The following is a 21,708-nucleotide window of genomic DNA, read 5'->3' as shown; positions in this document are numbered from 1 at the left end:
TTCTTTCATTATTGGATAGACTACTTCAATAAAATGAAGATAAAAGGTTTTATCTTATAATGATAGACAGAATATACATTTAGTTAACTAAATGTAGTTACTTCAGAAGGGCACTGAAATATACTGTTTTCTATTAGCAGAGAAGCAAAACAGGAAATATGATTTTTGTTACATTTTTTTCTGATTTTTTTAAAAAATAAGATGAACATTTAGGAAATACCCCAAAATGAGGAGACTGTTTTCTTTAATAGTAACTGACCACATAGCAACTTGTCAATTTTGAGAGCTGTACTTGAGAAAAGAGCTTAGAGGGCATATGAATTCTGGACTCCTAAATTTACATGAATATAACTGAATAAAACATCTAAGAAATTTGATAGTAATATTAAGCTAAAAAAATCTTTGGGTAAAATCAGAGTTTACTTAAAACCAGAAGCAAAAGTAAATCCCCACCCAAATATTTTGTTGGTGTAAATGTCTTGAATATTGTTGAAATTTTGTTTTACATATACATAGAAACGACATATCAGGAACACCTGATGTCAGTTTGTTCCATTACTCATGTTTTCAGCTTTTATCACTTGGTTAAGGTGGTGACTTCTAGCTTTCTTTTCTATAAAGTTATGTTTTTCTTCTCGAAATTAATAAGGCCCTATGGGGAGATAATCTGAGGCTATTTACGTATCCTCTTTGTTGTCATTCAGTCACTAAGTCGTGTCCAACTCTTTGCAACCCCATGGACTGCAGCACACCAGGCTTCCCTGCCCTTCACTATCTCCTGGAGTTTGTTCAAATTCATGTCCATTGAGTTGGTAATACTATCCAACCATCTCATCCTCCGCTGCCCTTTTCTCCTTTTGCCTTCAATCATTCCCAGCATCAGGGTCTTTTCCAGTGAGTTGGCTCTTCCCATCAGGTGGCCAAAGTATTAGAACTTCAACATCAGTCCTTCCAATGAATATTCAGGACTGAGATCGAATGGTTTGATCTCTCTGTAGTCCAAGAGACTCTCAAGAGTCTTCTCTAGCATCATAATTCGAAAGCATCAATTCTTTGGCACTCAGCTTTCTTTATGGTCCAACTCTTACATCCATACATGACTACTGGAAAAACCATAGTTTTGACTGTATGAACGTCTGTCAGCAAAGTGTTATCTCTGCCTTTTAATCTGCTGTTCTTCCAAGGGGCAGGCACACTTAATTTCATGGCTGAGTCACTGTCTGCAGTGATTTTGGAGCCCAAGATAAGAAAACCTGTCACTGTTTTGATTTTTCCCCATCTATTTGCCATGAAGTGATGGGACCAGATGCTATGATCTTTATTTTTTAAATGTCAAGTTTTAAGCCAGCCATTTCACTCTCTTCTTTCACTTTCATCAAGAGGCTCCTTAGTTCCTTTTCACTTTCTGCCATTAGAGTGATATCATCTGCCTAGCTAAGGTTGTTGATATTTCTCCTGGCAATCTTGATTGCAGCTTGTGATTCTTTCAGCCCAACATTTCACATAATGTACTCTGCATATAAGTGAAATAAGCAGAGTGACAATATACAGACTTGTTGTACTCCTTTCTCAATTTGGAATCAGTCAGTTAGTCGTTCCATGTCTGGTTCTAATTGTTGCTTCTTAACCTGCATACAGGTTTCTCAGGAGACGGGTCTGGTATTCCCATCCCTTTCAGAATTTCCCACCATTTGTTGTGATCCTCACAGTCAAAGGCTTTAGCATAGTCAAAGAAGCAGATTTTTTTTCTGGAATTTCCTTGCTTTTCCTATGACCCAGCAGATGTTTGCAATTTGATCTCTGGTTATTCTGCCCTTTCTAAACCCAGTCTGTACATCTGGAAGTTTTCAGTTAACATACTGCTGAAGCCTAGTTAGAAGGATTTTGAGCTTTACTTTGCTAGCATGTGAAATGAGTACAACTGTATGCTAGTTTGAACATTCTTTGGTATTACCCCTCTTTGGGATTGGAATGAAAAGTGATCTTTTCCAGTCCTGTGGTCACTGCAGAGTTTTCCAAATTTACTGACATACTGAGTGCAGCACTTCAACAGTGTCATCTTTTAGGATTTGAAGAAGCTTAGCTGGGATTGCATCGCCTCCATTTAAGTATCCTGCTCTGCTAAAATTTTCACCTACTAGTTTTACATCTCTGATGATTCTTCCCCAAATTAATTATTACTATGATGGCTGCAAAATGGCAAGTTTCTTATTCCATCATTTCTTCTACAATTATTAGTCGGCATCCTACTGTAAGGTAGAATGTTCTCTTCTTTCCTGTATCTATCAATCCATCCATCACCCATCAGGGTGAACTTATGAGTTCTTATTCTACTCAGTGAGTTATAATCCATCATTGCCATTATTCATTTTGATACTTCAATTGTCCCAGATTTGGTCAGTGTAACTCTTTCAAGAAGGCTCACTTACCCTTTTGACGTGTTCCTAAGATTCTTTATGTACTTCTTAACTTTCTGTCATAAGAATATATTGCACGTTCAGCTTGCATTTTCTTTGCTCCAACTCTGCTGCTGCTACTGCTAAGTCACTTCAATCGTGTCCGACTCTGTGTGACCCCATAGATGGCAGCCCACCAGGCTCCTCCGTCCCTGGGATTCTTCAGGCAAGAACACTGGAATGGGTTGCCATTTCCTTCTCCAATGCATGAAAGTGAAAAGTGAAAGTGAAGTCGCTCAGTCGTGTCCGATCCTCAGCGACCCCATGGACTGCAGTCTTCCAGGCTCCATCCATGGGATTTTTCCAGGCAAGAGTACTGGAGTGGGGTGCCAATGGCTTCCCCGTTGCTCCAACTCTAGGATCAGCCATTTCTCAAAGGATTTTTAGTTCCCTTTTCAGAGGAGAATGATATTTGAAAACTAAGATCTCAGTGCTGGATGTGTTCACTGCTACTGGACTATCATTGCTTCTAAGTACTCTTAGAGATAGGAAATAGGCACATAAATATATTTATTCTATGCAAATTTATATATATTTCTATCTATATCTTTATATATTTATAATGATGAGTTTATACCTCTATTATTCATGTTTTCAAATGATCAGGGTTCTCTATTTCTTCTAAAATCCATCATATGTCTAACTTTGAAATAGTATTTCTACTTTCATACCACTATTCCTAATAATTCTATCAAATAAGGGAACAGTTTATTTCTACCAAAGTGAAAGTGAAAGTGAAGTTGCTCAGTTGTGTCCGACTCTTTGTGACCTCATGGACTGAAGCCTACCAGGCTCCTCTGTCCATGGGATTTTCCAGGCAATAGTACTGGAGTGGATTGCCATTTCCTTCTCCAGGGGATCTTCCCGACCCAGGGATCAAACCCAGATCTCCCACATTGTAGACAGACGCTTAACCATCTGAGCCACCATGGAATTCTACCAAAGGTTATGCTAACAATAAAAATTATAGTCAAATTTTGTAAGCCACAGATAAATAAACAGGAAATGTTTGCTTTGTAACATCAAAGGAGAACTTAGGACAACTTCTCCTGAATATTGCTCTTCAAGGTAACGATTCATTAAATATTTCAAGAATCTGTTAATACTCATGTATGCACAAATTATAGCTATTAATCATTGGGTATGGTCCCCCCCCCCCCCGCCCTGATATAGTGGATACCTTTGATTATAAGGTCAAAGAACTGTCCAGCTGTTTTGGGTAGTATTTACACCAATGATTTTACTGCCTGAGAACTCTTTTTTTTTTTTTTTCAGCCAGCAAAAGTCTTGCATAGTGAATTATTGGCTTAAAACAACTTTACTTCCATAATAAACACCCTTGAGGTTATTCCTATTGGCATCTAGCTTTATTTTCTAAGATTCACAAGTCTAAGATTCCCAAGTCTTATAATTTTTTAACCTATTATATATAAGCCTTCCTCCTTCAGTTGTCCAAACAGAAGTTGAATCTGCAGAATAACAAAAGTTCTGAAAGAAAGCAGTCAGAAATCCAATTCTAAAGATCCAGATGCTTGGCATCTCACAGAAAGAACCAGAAGCTGCTGACGCATTTATTGTTGCTAATGCTAGCCATACAATTGGCCCAGTGCTACTTAATTGTAAAGCATGGATATCATGCTCTCATCTAACATTGCACACAGAATGTGTTCCGCAGTCATGGCACTCTGCGATTTGGGCCCAAACTACTTTTGCAATCTAATAGTTCACATAGCCCTCATGATCTTCTGTTTATGTTACTCCTCTTAGTATGGAGTCTCCCATATTTAGATGGCTAGTAAACTAGCAACATATTCACAAAGCATGATGCAAGGTCATGGCTGTCCATAATCCTCCTACTTATGTTGCCTCTTGAAAGACTATGGTACTCCCACTAAAAAGAAATCAGATCAAACACTTGCAGAGGCCACCCCTTGCAAACCTGCATCGGTTCCCAACCTTTTAGAATCTGGCTTAGTTCCCACATCTTTCAAGAAACTGTATCTGAGCAGCCAGCGCACAGTATTTTCTCCAACCTGTCAATTCTTATGGCATTTGTAGGCTGTACCTTTCACTTGGTACAGGATCATTAACAGATATTTACTGAATATCTTCTCATCATGCAGTATTTTGCATAGCAGATTTAATTCCTCACTGATATTATGATCACATTAAACAGTAAGACTTAACAGGGCAGGGACTACATTGTGTTAAATCCACTCTTTGGGATTAATGTTCAAAGTGGTGCTTGGGAATGAAGTCACATCAATGGATTGTGTGGGTTAATTCTAGACACCTGCTCCTCAACCCTGCCATGGCTGCCTAATGATGAGGACTGACACTCTACAGACTTCTCTTGTCCTGTTGAAAACTTTTATTTAAAAAAATTTTTGTTAAGGTGTAACATATATTCGGTAAACACAAATACTCAGGGTATAGCACTTTTTTACATATGCCATTAACCAACATGTTCAGCACTAAATTCATTATTCTCCCGATCCTAATTCTCCTCCTGTGTTCTCTTTATTAGCTTGAGGGTTAAATATCTCCATTAACTATTTCTTGAATTTATCTCTTCTTCATTCATGCCATATTTACACTGACATGAAAATATATTTCCTGCAACTCAGTAGTGTCCCTTGAAACTCTTCCAAGTCATTGCTCCCACCGAAGTTAGCCACTATTCTGACTTATCACTACATATTAGTTTTGCCTCTTTTAAAAAATCATATGAATGGAATCATAGTACCATGATCATTCTTGTGCATGCTTTATACTTATGAAGTCATTTATCTTGGGTGTATACCTAGGACTGGGGTTCCTGTGTCATAATTTAGGCTTATATTCAACTTTAATTGATATCTTCAAATATCTACTACTGTGGCAAGAATCCCTTAGAAGAAATGGAGCAGCCCTCAAAGCCAACAAGAGTCCAGAATGCAGTACTTGGGTGCAATCTCAAAAACAACAGAATTATCTTGGTTCATTTCCAAGGCAAACCATTCAGCATCACAGTAATCAAAATCTATGCCCCAACCACTAAACAGAAGAAGCTGAAGTTGACCAGTACTATGAGACATACAAGGACACCAAAAAAACATGTCTTTTTCATCATAGGAGATTGGAATGCAAAAGTAGGAAGTCAAGAGTTACCTGGAGTAACAGGCAAGTTTGGCCTTAGGAGTACAAAATGAAGCAGGGCAAAGGCTAACAGATTTTTGTCAAGAGAACATGCAGGTTATAGCAAACACCCTTTTCCAACAACCCAAGAGACAACTATACACATGGACATCACCAAAAAGGCAGTACTGAAATCAGATTGATTATGTTCTTGGCAGCTGAAGATGGAGAAGCTCTATACAGTCAGCAAAAACAAGACCTGGGGCTGACTGTGTCTCAGATCATGAACTCCTTATTGCAAAATTCAGGCCTCAGTTGAAGGAAGTATGGAAAACCACCCAGCCATTCAGGCATGAACTAAATCAAATCCCTTATGATTATACAGTGAAGGTGATGAATAGATTCAAGGGATTAGATCTGGTAGAGAGTGCCTGAAGAACTATGGATGGAGGTTTGTAACACTGTACAGGAGGCAGTGATCAAAACCATCCCCAAGAAAAAGAAATGCAAGAAGGCAAAGTGGTTGTCTGAGGAAGCCTTACAAATAGCTGAGAAAAGAAGTGAAAGACAAAGGAGAAAGGGAATGATATACCCAACTCAATGCAGAGTTCCAAAGAATAGCAAGGAGAGGTAAAGCTTTCCTAAACGAACAATGCAAAGGAATAGAGGAAAACAATAGAATGGGAAAGACTAGAGATCTCTTCAAGAAAATTATAGATTCCAAGGGAACATTTCATGCAAAGATGGGCACAATGAAGGACAGAAATGGCAAGGACCTAACAGAAGCAGAAGAGATTAAGAAGAGTTGACAAGAATACACAGAACTGTATAAAAAAGGTCTTAATGACCCAGATAACCATGATGATGTAGTCACTCACCTAGAGCCAGACATCCTAGCATGTAAAGTCAAGTGGGCTTTAGGAAGCATCAAAGATACTAGAGGTGATGACATTCCAGCTGAACTATTTCAAATCCTAAAAGATGATGCTGTTAAAGTGCTGCACTCAATTTGTCAGCAAATTTGGAAAACTCAGCAGTGGCCACATGACTGGAAAAGATCAGTTTTCATTCCAATCCCAAAGAAGGGCAATGCCAAAGAATGCTCAAACTACTGTACAGTCGTGCTCATTTCACATGCCAGCAAGGTAATGCTCAAAATCATTCAAGCAAGACTTCAGCAGTATGTAAACCAAGAAGTTCCAGATGTACAAGCTGATTTAGAAAAGGTAGAAAAACCAGAGATCAAATTGTGAACATCTGTTGGATCACAGAGAAAGCAAGGGAATTCCCGGAAAAGCATCTACTTCTGCTTCATTGATTATGCTAAAGCCTTTGACTGTGTAGATCACAACAAAGTGGGGGAAATTCTGAAAGGGATGGGGATACCAGACCAACTTTCCTGTCCTAAGAAACCTGTATGCAGGCCAAGAAGCAACAGTTAGAACTTAATGTGGAACAACAGACTGGATTAAAATTGGGAAAGGATTACATCAAAGCTGTATATTGTCACCCTGCTTATTTAACTTACATACATAGTACATCATGCAAAATGCCAGGCTGGATGAATCACAGACTGGAATTAAGATTGCCGGGAGAAATAGCACTCTAATAACAGGAAGCGAAGAGGAACTAAAGGGCCTCTTGTTGAGAGTGAAAGCAGAGAGTGAAAAAGCTGGCTTAAAACTCAACATTCAAAAAACTAAGATCATGCCATTCAGTCCCATCATTTCAAGGCAAATAGATGGGGGAAAAAGTTGAAACAGTGGAAGATTATATTTTCTTGGGCTCCAGAATCACTGCAAACGGTGACTGTAGCCATGAAATTAAAAGATGCTTGTTCCTTGGAAGAAAAGCTATGATAAACCTAGGCAGCATATTAAAAAACAGAGACATCACTTGGCTGACAAAGGTCTGTACAGTCAAAGCTATGGTTCTTCTAGTAATCATGTACAGATGTGAGAGTTGGACCATAAAGAAGGGAGAGCACCGAAGAATTGATGCTTTCCAATTGGTGTTGGAGAAGACTCTTGAGAGTCCCTTGGACAGCAAGGAGATCAAACCAATAAATCCTAAAGGAAATCAACCCTGAATATTTACTGGAAGGACTGATGCTGAAGCTGAAGCTCCAATACTTTGGCCACCTGTTGGGAAGCACTGACTCACTGATGCTGGGAAATACTTTCAAATGACTTTCTGAAAAGACTGTACCAAGATACACACCCTGATGAGCTATAAGCAATTGTCCTCCTCTGACACTATGGTGAGGACCATGTGTTAAACAGCACCTGGCTCTAGATCTTGCACAGAGATAAGTAGTAAATATTTAGTATTGTATGCTAAGTCACTTCAGTCGTGTCCGACTCTGTGCAACCCCATAGATGGCAGCCCAGCAGGCTCCCCCGTCCCTGGGATTCTCCAGGCAAGAACACTGGAGTAGGTTGCCATTTCCTTCTCCAATGCATGAAAGTGAAAAGTGAAAGTGAAGTCGCTCAGTCGTGTCTGACTCTTAGCGACTCCATGGACTGCAGCCCACCAGGCTCCTCAGTCCGTGGGATTTTCCAGGCAAGAGTACTGGAGTGGGGTGCCATTGCCTTCTCCATAGTATTGCAAAATATTGTTAACAAATAGTGTGTATCTCTTTATTCAAAGCATCATGTCTGTTGCACATTCAGGCTTAATTTAAGTGATAGCTTTCATGGTATTCCCCAAGTCAAAATTTCTACTTTTAATCTGTACGTGGTTATGTAAAGTAGCACTGATTTCTAAGGGTCAACTTGGTTGTCAAATGTCAGTGTGTCAGATACTGAACTTTTCCAAGCGTTGGAAATCATAAAATCATTCTTGTCTGAATGCCAAGAGCCAAAACCAAAACATGAGTGTATCTTGCCTGAGCCTTTTGGCTGTTTTGCTTTTCATCAGAACTAGTCAGCAACTCCTTTCATTTCCTAAAAATAATTTTTATGCCAAACATTGTTAAGTCTTTGACCTGATTTAACCAAGGGATAGAGAAAAAGTAGCACAGAGCATTTGGGAGACACAAGGGGGAGTGTGAACACTGGAGGAAAACACTAGGGAAGTAAAAGTGTGAATCTGTATATAATACAAAATTCTGTTAGAGTGTAGGGTATGCAAGTATTGTGGATGTGTAGATTACGATGGATTAGGCTTGTTGATAAGTGACCTTTTCACTGAAACAGATTCTATATAAAACTATCAACTGTTGGACTCCTTAAAAATGTATAATAAATATATCTGTGATCAAGTTTTAGTTGCATGTCCAATTGGAAAAGAATTGAGATACCAAGTTTTTGAATTGCAGTGAGAGATGTTAAATCTTAATCTTTTTAACAGATATTAATTCAGTGCCCACTATGTGCCAGGCTCTGTGTTAGGAAATATTTATTACCATTGTTATTAAAGCTACTAAAATTTACTCAAATTTATCCCTTTAGCTCCTCCTCTCTTTTGAGAAACTCCCATGTGCTGCACAATGCTAGATGTCATGGACATTCATAGGCATAAAGTATTTTAAAGGGTACTAATCCCCTGGAGGAAGAAATGGCAACCCACTCCAGTATTCTTGCCAGGAAAATCCCATGGACATAGGAGCCTGGCGGGCTACAGGCCATAGGGTTGCAAAGAATCGGACACACTGAGCGCACACACAATATGCAATTCTTTAGAAGCTTAATTTGGGAAACTTGTGGTGGTAAACATCAGCAAAAGGCATGGCCGAGAACCTAAAGGTCCAAACCGTGTGATTACAACTAAATGGAAGAAACAAACACTGTTGGTTGAGATGATCTGGAAAAGGCTTTTCAGAAGCAGGAGGACATGAGAGAGAATATTTCGTCCAAATCCATGGTGTCCACTATGAACCCACTCTTCTATCTTAAGCTTTGCGCATACTGATATATGCACATACTTGGAATATCTTCATCTGGATGATCCCAAGTTACCTCCAACTAAACATGTTCTGAATTAAATTTGTTATTTTCCTCCCAAACCTAATTTTCCTCCTGTATTCTGTCAGTTGGTTTTCTCTCTTAAATATCCATTAAATTTTTCTGTTTTACATTCCTACCATCTCACCAACCAGAATGCCATTTCAGTGATCAAGATAAGATGTGGATACCGAACCAAGCAGTGGCCATGGAAAGGAGAGAATACTTATAGGAGAGGTAGTAAGGAAGTACAAAATGCTAAATTAACTGAATGGATATGGATTGAATAAGGGAAAGGAGTCTAAATTGACGTTTAGATTTGTGATTTAGGAAAGCGGCTGGATCATGGTATTGTAAGTGACAGAAAATTCAGAATAAGCAACGGTCAGAAGGAAGTGTCCAATATGTAAGTCTTGAGCGTACCAGGGAAGGCCCTTGACTGAAGATACAGACATAGCAGGTTCTTGGTAGTCAGATGGCTTTTCTGAAAAGAATGCAAATTGCTTCTTATGTATATTTAACAGCATAGTCTACCACTGCATATTTATAAAACAGATGTTATTATCATTTACCTAATTTCCTACCTTTAAAATGACCTCTTTCACATGTTCAAAAGGCACTTTCTTATTTTGTATTCACTTTGATCTCATAAGGCTGGTAACAGATTAAATAAATTTTGGAATTTTAAATAAGAACTTTATAAACTTCTGAAAATACTGGTGATTTTTCTGATGCTACTAAAGCTTCCTTCACTTTCAACGTTGGATCTCTGAGTTACTGATGAGTTTCTTAAGATAATGTTTTCTACTTCTTTCATACATGAGCTAATTAAGTAACGAGTTACAAAGAAGAAAATGTAAAGCTTACAGACAAGGCAGTTTCAAGTATGTGATTTAATTTTCATAATAATTCCATAAAGAAGTTTCAGATATCATTATTTCCACTTAAAAGGTTCTGAAAGACTGCGGCTTGCCCTGCTTTGCACTGCGAGGTAGATACAGAGCCAGGCATGCAACCTAGTCTCCTGTCTCCAACCCCGATGCACATTTCACCTGCCGTGCTTCACTTGACAGTCACACATTTTTTAAACACTGCTATTTTAGGATTTTACAAATTTACTTTTAAAGTAAACGGTATATTAAAAGAAAAAATAAAGATAAATATTTTAACTCTCCATTTAAATATTTCTCTTTGGTTTCCCTATCCTTTCTTAGTTATCACACCTCACTAAAAGTTGTACTTAGAGGATATGCACTAAAAAAAAAAAGCACTATAAATTTCTTTTAAAAGTGTTTCTATAAGTCTTATGGTTTTTGGAATCTTTTTACTTTTCCTTCAGACATCTAGGTAGGCTTGCAAGAATAACTCTTCAGGATTTTGTTTGACTGTCAAGAAACTTTAAATAGACTAATAATTCATTAAACAATACAGATAGGTTCCATTTTCCCCATAAAGTGTTTTGTTTTTTACTTTAAGAGCAAGATGGAAATTTTAAAATCTTTATAGTATGGAAGAAGATCATGGATCATGCTTGGAATACACTAAACATTTGGGGTATTAACATGGCTTGTGTCTATCTATAAAGATTGGAAATTTACATTAGGATTATGGGAATAGAAGCCATATTCCACTTTGCAAAGTGATTAACACCCCCAATTCAATCAGTAAAAACTGTATCAGGGAAAGATAAAAGAAGGTCCCATGTTAGGGTATCCTCACCCTTGGCACCTTCAAAAATGATTCTGGACATGAATCTGGGGTGTGGTTTAAAAAAATGGTATTTTTTTTCCTGCTATCTGAACATGTGATCTGAGGTTATTGATATTTCTCCTGGCAATCTTGATTCCAGCTTGTGCATCTTCCAGCCCAGCATTTCTCATGATGTATTCTGCATATAAGTTAAATAAGCAGGGTGACAATATACAGCCTGACATACTCCTTTTCCTGTTTGGAACCAGTCTGTTGTTCCATGTCCAGTTCTAACTGTTGCTTCCCGACCTGCATACAGGTTTCTCAAGAGGCAGGTCAGGTGGTCTGGTATTCCCATCTCTTTCAGAATTTTCCACAGTTTATTGTGATCCACACAGTCAAAGGCTTTGGCATAGTCAATAAAGCAGAATATAGATGTTTTTCTGGAAGTCTCTTACTTTTTCGATGATGTGAAAGAGGTGAGTGAAAAAGTTGGCTTAAAGCTCAACATTCAGAAAACGAAGATCGTGGCATCTGGTCCCATCACTTCATGGCATATAGATGGGGAAACAGTGGAAGCAGTGTCAGACTTTACTTTTCTGGGCTCCAAAATCACTGCAGATGGTGACTACAGCCATGAAATTAAAAGACATTTACTCCTTGGAAGGAAAGTTATGACCAACCTAGACAGCATATTCAAAAGCAGAGACATTACTTTGCCAACAAAGGTCCATCTAGTCAAGGCTATGGTTTTTTCAGTAGTCATGTATGGATGTGAGAGTTGGACTGTGAAGAAAGCTGAGTGCCGAATAATTGATGCTTTTGAAGTGTGGTGTTGGAGAAGACTCTTGAGAGTCCCTTGGACTGCAAGGAGATCCAACCTGGGTGGAGATCAGTCCTGGGTGTTCACTGGAAGGACTGATGCTAAAGCTGAAACTCCAATACTTTGGCCACCTCATGCGAAGAGTTGACTCATTGTAAAAGACCCTGATGCTGGGGGGGATTGGGGGCAGGAGGAGAAGGGGAGGACAGAGGATGAGATGGCTGGATGGCATCACTGACTTGATGGACATGAGTTTGAGTAAGCTCCAGGAGTTGGTGATAGACAGGGAGGCCTGGCGTGCTGCGATTCACAGGGTCGCAAAGAGTCGGACACGACTGAGTGACTGAACTGACTGAACATGTGATCAGTGGCAAGTAGGAGTTAGAGAATGTTAAAAGTTGGGAACCGAAAGGAATTGGCAGTTCCTCTGCCTCCTGTAAGTGAGGTTGTGTGTGTGTTAATTGCTCAGTCATGTCCAACTCTTTGTGACCCCATGGGCTGTAGCCTGCCAGGCTTCTCTGTCCTTGGAATTCTCCAGGCAAGAATATGGGAGTGGGTAGCCATTCCCTTCTTCAGGAAATCTTCCTGATCCAGGGATTGAACCTAGGTCTCCCACACTGTGGGCAGATTCTTTACCATCTGAGCCACCAGGGAAGCCCACATGAAAGATTATCTCCCTTTAATCGTTCTGAAAATCTTTCCTGAGCATCCACCACATGGCGGACTCAGGCCTCAGAGCCAGAGGAAAACATGGTAGTGAGCGCTGTACCCTCTGCAGTTCATCTGTTCCTTCATCTGTTTGGCTTATGTTCTTTGATTTCCTTTTTTGATTCCCTTACTGACACAAGACCCTAGTCTGTGTGTGCATGCTTGCCTGTGTGTTTATTTTAATTATATATTTAACAAAGTTTTGATTATCTATTTTTCATTGATTCTTTAGCTATTTTGTAGCAAGTTGATTTAAATATTTAAAAAAATAATGTAAATTCAGATGCTCTTTTTTTGTCACTGTGAACAGATGTTGCTTTTTAAAATAATGATTAGGAGAAATACTTAGTGTATTGTTTTCTCCTCAGAGAAAGACAGCTCTTGAGAGAGGAAGTTGGCTTTCGATCATCAAGTTTGTAGTTCTCAATAGAGTATGTGCATCTTGTGATAAAAGGACCTTTAAAAATCCACAAACTATTTGAATATATTAGGCGTTAAAGATGAAAGCTTAAGGATTAAAACAAATAATGCCCTTTTTGATTAAAATCTATTTTATATAGGTAGGTGGAGAGATACTTTTGTCCGTCGGGTAGACTTTTTGGGGAATAAAGCTGAGAGGTGTATGATTGGGAATTTGGCTATTCAGCAACTGGACTTACAGAAAACATTAGTAAATTAGTCAGCGGTAGTGAGGGCTTCCCTAGTGACTCTGCCTGCAATGCAAGAGACCTGGGTTTGATCCCTGGGTTGGGAAGATCTCCTGGAGAAGGGAATGGCTTCCCATTCCAGTATTCATGCCTGGAGAATTCCATGGACAGAGGAGCCTGGGAGGCTACAGCCCATGGAGTTGCAAAGAGTCAGACATGACTGAGTGACTAACACAGACACACACACAGCAGTAGTGAACACCAGAAAAGCCCACTAAAACGAGGTAATTATTACAGTTTTCATTAGGCAAACAAGATCAGGATCTCAGCAATTAAGCAGTGAGATAGAAGCCAGGTCTCAGCAGTTAAGTAGTGAGATAGAAGCCAGTGAGTCAGAAGCCAGGAAATTAAAGAATAGAGTACTAGAGAGCCAGGTATTAAAGATTTTAACCATGAGATTAGTATCTTTCTCTTTTAAACCATTTTTAATACAAAAAATATGATGTAGTACAAAATTCAAAGATGCAGAATAGTACACAGTGAAAATTAAGCCAGTCTGCCACCCATTCCAGTCTGCTGTCCCCTTCCCCAGAGGCAACCATCATTCACAGTCTCCTAGAGAGCCTTGCAGAAATCTGCACAAACAAGTAAGTGGTAGCATAATATTCATACTTCCTTTTTTATACACATATATACAATTGTTATATTCTTTTTAATGTTTGCATAGTATTTCAGTGCATGGATGGAGCATAATATAACCAATTTCCATTATAAAATTTGGATTAATTTGGATTATTTCTATCCTCTGGTGTTATAATGATAGAGTCAATAACCTCATGTGTACATCATTTCACATTGAAATAATCACAGGACAAATTTCTAATAGTGGGATTGCTGGATCAATGGGTTTGTTCGTTTAAAAAAATTTTTAACTGTGGAAAAGTAGACCTACCATATTGACCATTTTTATATGTACAGTTCAGTAGTGCTAAGTATATTCACAGTGTTGTACAACCAATTTCCAGAAATTTTCATTTTGCAAAGCTGAAACTCTGTATCAAGCAACACTTTCTCATTTGCCCCTCCTCCCAGATCCTGGCAACCACATTCTGCTTTCTGTTTCCATGAATTTAACTACTCGTCCATGCGTGTGTGCTCAGTTGCTCAGTTGTGTCCGACTCTTTGCAACTCCATGGACTATAGCCTGCCAGGCTCCTCTGTCCATGGATTTTCCAGGCAAGAAAACTGGAGTGGGTTGTCAATTCCTTCTCCAGGGCATCTTCCCAACCCAGGGATCAAACCCGCGGCTCTTGTGTCTCGTGCATTGGCAGACAGATTCTTTTACCCCTGTGCTACCTACGCTAGATACCTTATATTTTACAGAATTTGTCTTTTGTGACTGGCTTATTTTACTAAGCATACTGTCTTCAAGGTGCATCCATGTCGTAACATGTGACTGAATTTCCCTCCTTTTTAAGACTGAATAATGTTCCATTTATACTGGATTGGCCAAAAAGTTCATTCAGGTTTTTAATAACATCTTATGAAAAACACAAAAGACTTGTTTGGCCAACCCAAAATGCCATATTTTATTTATACATTTATCTGTCAGTGGACATTTGGGTTCCTTCCACTTCTTGGATATTATGAATATAATGCAATGAACATGGTGTCCAACTATTTCCTTGAGATCCTACTTTCAATTCTTTTGAAGTAGAATTGCCAGATCATGAGTTCATGTATTAAAAAAAATTTTTTTTTTACTGCCAAGATGCTCTCCATAAAGGCTGTAATAATTTATGTTCCCCTCAACAATAAATGTATCTTTACTCAGCAGTGTGACTGTGTGACTTTTCAGCCTTTGTCACTCTGATGAGAGACAAGGTTATATCATCATAGTCTTCATTTACATTTATCTTTAAATGAACTGAGTTTCTTTTCATAGATTTAAGACTGTTTTAAAATATAGTGTATTGTAAGTTCCCTAGTGATCTAGTGTTTAGTATTCAGTGCATTCACTGCTGTGACCTGTGTTCAGCCCCTGGTTGGGAAACTGAGAACCTACAATTTTGGGGCATGGCCAATACATAAATAAATTAGATGTATTAATAAAAAATGTGAGGTATAGGAAGGCCAAAAGGTCAGGAGACAATTGTCATTGAAACAATAGTTTACTACTCACAGTTTCTAAAAAAAATGGGGGGTATGCCATAACATGGGGGGGCCACATGGGGAAGCACCAGGTTGATCAGGAGGCAGAGGAGAGGGAGGAGCAGTACATAAGAGCTTTTATTGTGGTTTCCCTAGGAAGGAACGGGTGATTTGGAATAAGCAGCTTAGGACTGGCTGGTGTGAATAATTTCAGCAGACTCTGGGGCATAGGCGATGGCCTGTGTTGTCTGGCACCTGACATTGGGATGATTAGGACAGTTGTACAGTGACCTGAGCACATGAGCCCAGTAAAGGATATTGGTGAGGGTGTGGACTCTGGATTAGTTGGTTTCCATTTGACAAGTCGTCTTCCTCCAAGGAGGAAGACTCCTGTCAATGCCCGGGAGGAGGACGATGAGGGAGGCAAGGTGACTCGGGCATATTATCAGAACAAGGCGTATCTGGCATAGGCATGTAGGGCAGATGTTAAAGCATCAAATATACAGAAGCTGGTTAATACAAAGACCTATTTGTACTTTGGTTTTTTTGTTTGTTTCTTTCTTTGGTAAATTTTGTTCACAGCTTTTTGTTTTTTTCGATTTTTTTGAGTGTAGTTTTTTTCTTAGAGACTCATAGAAACTCTTTATACATAAAGAAAATAGGCCTTTGTGCATAAAACACATTGCACAAATCTTATTCTCTGATTTTGGATTTCTTTTGAGTTTGCTTAAGATGATTTTTCTCCACGTGAAAATTTATTTTATGTGTGCTTAAATTTATTGACTTTTTCTTTTACAACTTCAAGATTTTATGCCATACTTAAGAAGACCTTTGGTACTCTGTTATCATAAATTATTTCCTGTGTTTTCTCTTAGTATATTGATAGTTTGAGTCATCATATTTTAACCTTTATTCTACCTAGCATGTACGCTGATATAAGGGGAAACAGAAAGGAGATGACAGCAAGCTTACAACCGCATGCCAAGCCCAGAACCTCTGGACTTACCTTACGAGGCAAATGCTCTTTACATATTCCCAGCCCATGTACACCTAGGTGTGGGAAAATAGGTATACCTGGGTGGCATCAGAGACATGAGTGAAGTGGGTACAAGAATTACCAAATATTGAACCACAGATTAAGAAGACGGGAATTTTGCTGTCTACATCGAAGAATGGACAGGCTCAAACTATCTTAAATTTGAATGGTTTGGAAAGAAAATCTCTGATTGGTGGGGCACGGTGGCTGGGGGAGGCAGGGAGTGGAAAAATGGGTCAGATTTCCTGCTCTGCATGTACTAGTCATACACTTTCAATTCCTGAGCCTCACTTTACACCAACAGTACATTTCTCATCTTCAGAGGCACCTCAAACTGCCTACCATTGTGATTTTCACCCTCCTTTTAAACTGCTTTTATTACTTGCTTCCCAGTTAAAAAAAATCTTACACGGAAGCACAATATGTAAGACAGAGTTGGATATGGTGGGTGTAGAGGCGAAGGATGCAGAGGTGAAGGTCCGCAGTTCTTTCCACTCGCCTCTCCTGTCCCCGCCAGCACTGGGCCCCAGTCCCTCAAGGCACTGGGGAAAGCCCCCATGCTCTGTGCAGACAGTCTGTGAACTGCACTCAATCGAGCCGCCTCTCCCCCACCCTAAAACCCATCAGCACAGCCAAAGGAAACACAGATCTGTCCCAGAAAGCCACAGAAAGCGATGTGAGTACACTGAAGGTTCCTTCAGGGAGATAGGAGGGAGCTCCACCGCGTGTCATATGGCAAAACTTGCTAAAATTCCTCATCATAGCAGAAGCCTCTCCCCACCACATATACCCCTATTATTCCCTCTTTAAGATCTCCTCCAGGAACTTTTTTTTTTTCCCCATCCCCAGCTGGGTTTTCCTCTTCGTATCTACACCCATCTTTCCCTTGATATCTTTGGCCACTTCATTATTTTAGTCTTCAGAGTTCCTTCCAGCTTTCCTCCCCACCCAGTGTCCCAACATCACCCCAGATTCAGACACAAAACCAGTCAATAGGTGGCAGGGGGATTCTGTAGATACTTAGATTGTGAGTTTTTTCCTGCTTTAACATAAAGATCAAATATTACTTCTGTGAACTTATAGTCACATCCCTCTACAGTCTCATCCACCATTCCTTCCTTTTTTATTTTGTTTTTTTAACTGTTCTCTGCTACATACCTTAAGCTCCAGTCAAATTAGATGTATCATTGTTTTCCTAACTAGCTCCTGGTTTTCCAGCCTGCTTTTGTTCATCTTCTACCCAGCCTGGGACTGCTCTCCTCCACATTTCAGTGCTTTAGAATTCTACCCATTTTCCCCCCAGGACAGTTCAGATTCCACCTTCTTAAAGCATGGCACTTCCTGACAAAGTGGGGACACTTCTGTTGCTGTAACTTCTCTGCATATGCTTTTACCACATGCCACTTTTTTTTTCCTTTTTTTTTTTAAACAAAAGCTAATCTATAGTAGCTTTAGGAACTTTGAAAGCAGGAAGCCTGTTACTCTTCTTGATATTCCTTGCTAACTCTTGGCACACTGACACACGTGTAGCCATGTTATTTTCCCATCCACATACTAACCAGGTCCGACCCTGCTTAGCTTCCGAGATCAGACTTGTTCAGGGTGGTATGGCCATAGACTTTCAAAGGAATAGATGTATACAGTAATTAGGAAAGCCCTCTACCAAAATAATCACACTACTGAATGGCTACTTTACAAGGCACACTAAAGAGGAGAAATTTCTTCGGAATTTCTGATTGCATTTTCCACATCAAGCCCACCAACATTCTCAGGTATTTAAATGTTTAAAGTTGGAAATATCATACCAAGTTAGAACTGTTGTGCATCTATTTTAGTTTTATTTTTCTGACTGAGCCCCAAAAGGGATATGCAATGTGGAGGCAATGATTTTACAATATTTTTTGGAAAGAAAACAGAACAAAATCTTTTAAGTGAAATTGAAGGTGAAGCCCCAAGATTCAAGATAAAAGTAAAACCAGAACTATTCAAGGTGAACAGTGTTTCATGCATCATATATTCTCCTGGCAGCCTCTCCTTCCCCGCTTCCTTTAGCATTCATGAAATATGTCTGCAGAACCTTTTAGGTTGACCGGGGACACAGTTCGAGAACCTTTCCTCTAGTGGTTCAGCCTGTTAAATACCAACCCCATAAATGCCGTATGTAAATACAGTAACTCCCGTAACCATCCAACTGACATAACTACCCATGATATACCCATGAGTCTCTCTAGACTTTTAATCACTGACTTGTTATAGGATAGAAATTTTCAAAGTCACCATCACCAGTACCATTCATCTAAATGATATGCACATTTGAAAAGAATTATATAACAAATGAAAATAAAAACTTTGGTGTTTACAAGAGAAATCTTTTGGCTCCCAAAGAACTTACAAAGTGCTTTGTACTTAAATGGAATGTTTTCCTTAGTGAATCCTGCCACGTAACCATGGAAGTAAAACAGTGTTTGGAGAGTACAGAAACTTGCTTGTCTTTTCTGTCAGAATTGTTATAAATTCTGACTTAGCTACAGAAAGTAAATAATTTTTAACCACTAGGTTAAGTAAGGACATTAACACCATTGAAAATATATATATTTTTAAAAATATCTCCTACCAACAGAATGTTATGTAATTGTTTTTTGAGAAGATACAAAGAGAGTTATTTCACCTTAAGTTGAGATTTATTTGGAATCATTTTCCGTTTTGTAGATTCACACAAAAAGTCAGACAGGGGTGATACTGAGGCTTACAATGTACGTATTGGGTTGGCCAAAAAGTTCGTTCAAGTTTTCGTATACCATCTTACAAGAAAGACCCAAAAGAACTTTTTGGTCAATCCAATACTTTACCATGGAATTATCACAGGTAATTTATCATGGAAAATTAGTCCATTTCATGAGAAAAACACCAAGAAGTCCAGGAGAGCTGAAAACAGATAATGGCCCACACATGATACACAGCTTGTAGATAACAAAGATTGTTTTTTTTTCCCTCCTTCAGGGAAGACTTTAGTAAGTGTAAAACATTACCTCCTTATTGTGGCATGAATCACAGCAAACAGAAAAAACACTGGAAATGGTCCTAGGAAAGGATCCAGCACATGGCTGGCTCTCGGCAAGTGAGAGTTGCTTATTATTATGAGCATTTAGAAGCAAAATTTCTAAACAAAAAGTAAAACAGATTAATTAGATTGACTGAAAAATTATTATACTCATTACTGAATGAGAAATAAATGTAAGCAAATAGTTTTGAGTCCCTTCTTTGATAAAATTTCACAGCTATGTAAGCACAAAGTACTTGCCTCTTGTAGAAGATGAGAAACTCAATTTCCAGAGATATCAAGTGAGAAAGTTTTAAGGTTCTACATGATTTCAAATTTGCTGAACTTTTGTATGAGGCCTTTTGTAATGGAGAAGCAATTCATCTTAATAGTGTCATCCTTAATTACTCAGAGAAAATCCTGAATGCTAGAAATTAAACTCAGATTTTGAGAGTTCAGAAAGTTATTATTTGGAAAAAACCTTATTCAGAATACTTTAATAGCACATAGCATCATGCTATACACACAGTAGGCAAATGATAACTATTTATTGGATTAAAATAATAACTATAAATGTAATAGTTGTTATAAGGGGCTAAAACAAAAAAAAAAGCTGTTTATTTTAAAATGTGATTTTTTTCACTCTCAAAAAAAGAGTATAGATTCTCAGCATTATAGTGTATATTTCCTTCTGAAAATAGCTAATAATAAAGATCTTTTTGAGTTACTATATGAAGTCCAGGAGGACACTGATCACAAGTTAGCTAGATTTTAATTTTGATTCCCTCCTGGGACTTTAGGTGAGCAAAGATGCACGTGGAGAATTGAATATAATGATGAGGACAGTAGGTTGCTTACCTGACAGAGAAGTAAACAGAACAAAGGAGTAAAAAGAGCAGAGTAGAAGGAGCCATGCTACGGGATTGTGGATGAGAAGAGAGGCAGTGCAGAGGAGCAGCTCAAGGAATATCAGCAGCACCAAGAGCATAGAATTTGTTTCAAGGATTTAAAGAAACTGCCTAAAGCTCAATTTTATGGCAATCTATTTGTATGTGTTTATATAAAATGAGCTATGTTATTATATAAGCTAGCTATTGGCCCACTGTGATTTTTGTTGTATTGACTTTGAATTACATGTAAGAGCTGCATATCTATTTTATTTCAGTGGACAGGCTTCCTCATGTGTTACAGCATGCATGTCACAAATTCCGTATGTAAGCCTTCTTGTATATCATATATGTGCATGTGGGGTGTGCATGTATGTGCACGTGTGCATGCATCTACGCACCACAAGGGGCACCTCCCCACACGCAGAGACCTACACTCATTGCTGTCCGCAGCTGCTGCTGCTGCTGCTGCTGCTTGGTTGCTCAGTCATGTCCGACTCTCTGTGGCCCCACGGACTATAGTCCACCAGGCTCCTCTGCCCATGGGGATTCTCCAGGCAAGAATACTGGAGTGGGCTGCCATTTCCTTCTCCAGGGGGTCTTCCTGACCCTCTATCTGCTGCTGGACCCAACCTAAGTGGAAACATCCAGTCACATTCACTGATAACCATTCCATTGTAAGCACTTTGAAAGCTATTAGAAATACAAGATTTAGGTTACATCTGACTTGGAAAACTATCAGAAAATATTTGTAGGAAAAAAAAACAAGTTTTAAGATCACTAATGTCTCAAAAATAAAAAGAAGTAAAACTAAGTCTCCTCTTAACTAAAGGTTTATAATCATAGCAAACTAGTGCTCTAATGATTTAAAATGTCCATACATGATTCCTCAAACTTGGACATTACACTGTCAACAAAGAATGTTTTTTAGTCTGTAGCCTAGGTCATATTTCTTTTGCTATGTACACATGTGTACACACACACATATACACCATATCCTGCATGAATGACAACCCTCCCCCCTCAGAAGGTGGCATCTCCCGGATGATGCACTGTGTAAGATCTCAGTATGGTATTCCTCCTCTCTTCACTGTGAAATGACTGCTTAAGTCAAAAGCAACGACTTGTAGAAATCCACAGTAAAATAATGGCTTCTAAGACATCCAGTAAGCCAACAGCAGTGTGGCTGACAGAAGCAAGAAAAAGCACA

The 21,708-nt window shown here is 38.8% G+C and overlaps 1 protein-coding gene across 1 annotated transcript in view; it reads left to right on the top strand.

Annotated features, from left to right (window-relative positions):
• The window catches only part of CCDC146 (coiled-coil domain containing 146), a 139,897-nt gene that overhangs the window by 23,814 nt on the left and 94,375 nt on the right, over positions 1 to 21,708 (top strand). The gene's annotated exons all lie outside the window — the stretch shown is intronic.

Source organism: Bos indicus, chromosome 4, assembly GCF_029378745.1.
Source record: "Bos indicus isolate NIAB-ARS_2022 breed Sahiwal x Tharparkar chromosome 4, NIAB-ARS_B.indTharparkar_mat_pri_1.0, whole genome shotgun sequence".
In the NCBI taxonomy this organism is placed as follows: domain Eukaryota; kingdom Metazoa; phylum Chordata; class Mammalia; order Artiodactyla; family Bovidae; genus Bos; species Bos indicus.
Note: the sequence above shows the minus strand (reverse complement) of the source record. Positions and strands in the feature narration are given on the sequence as shown.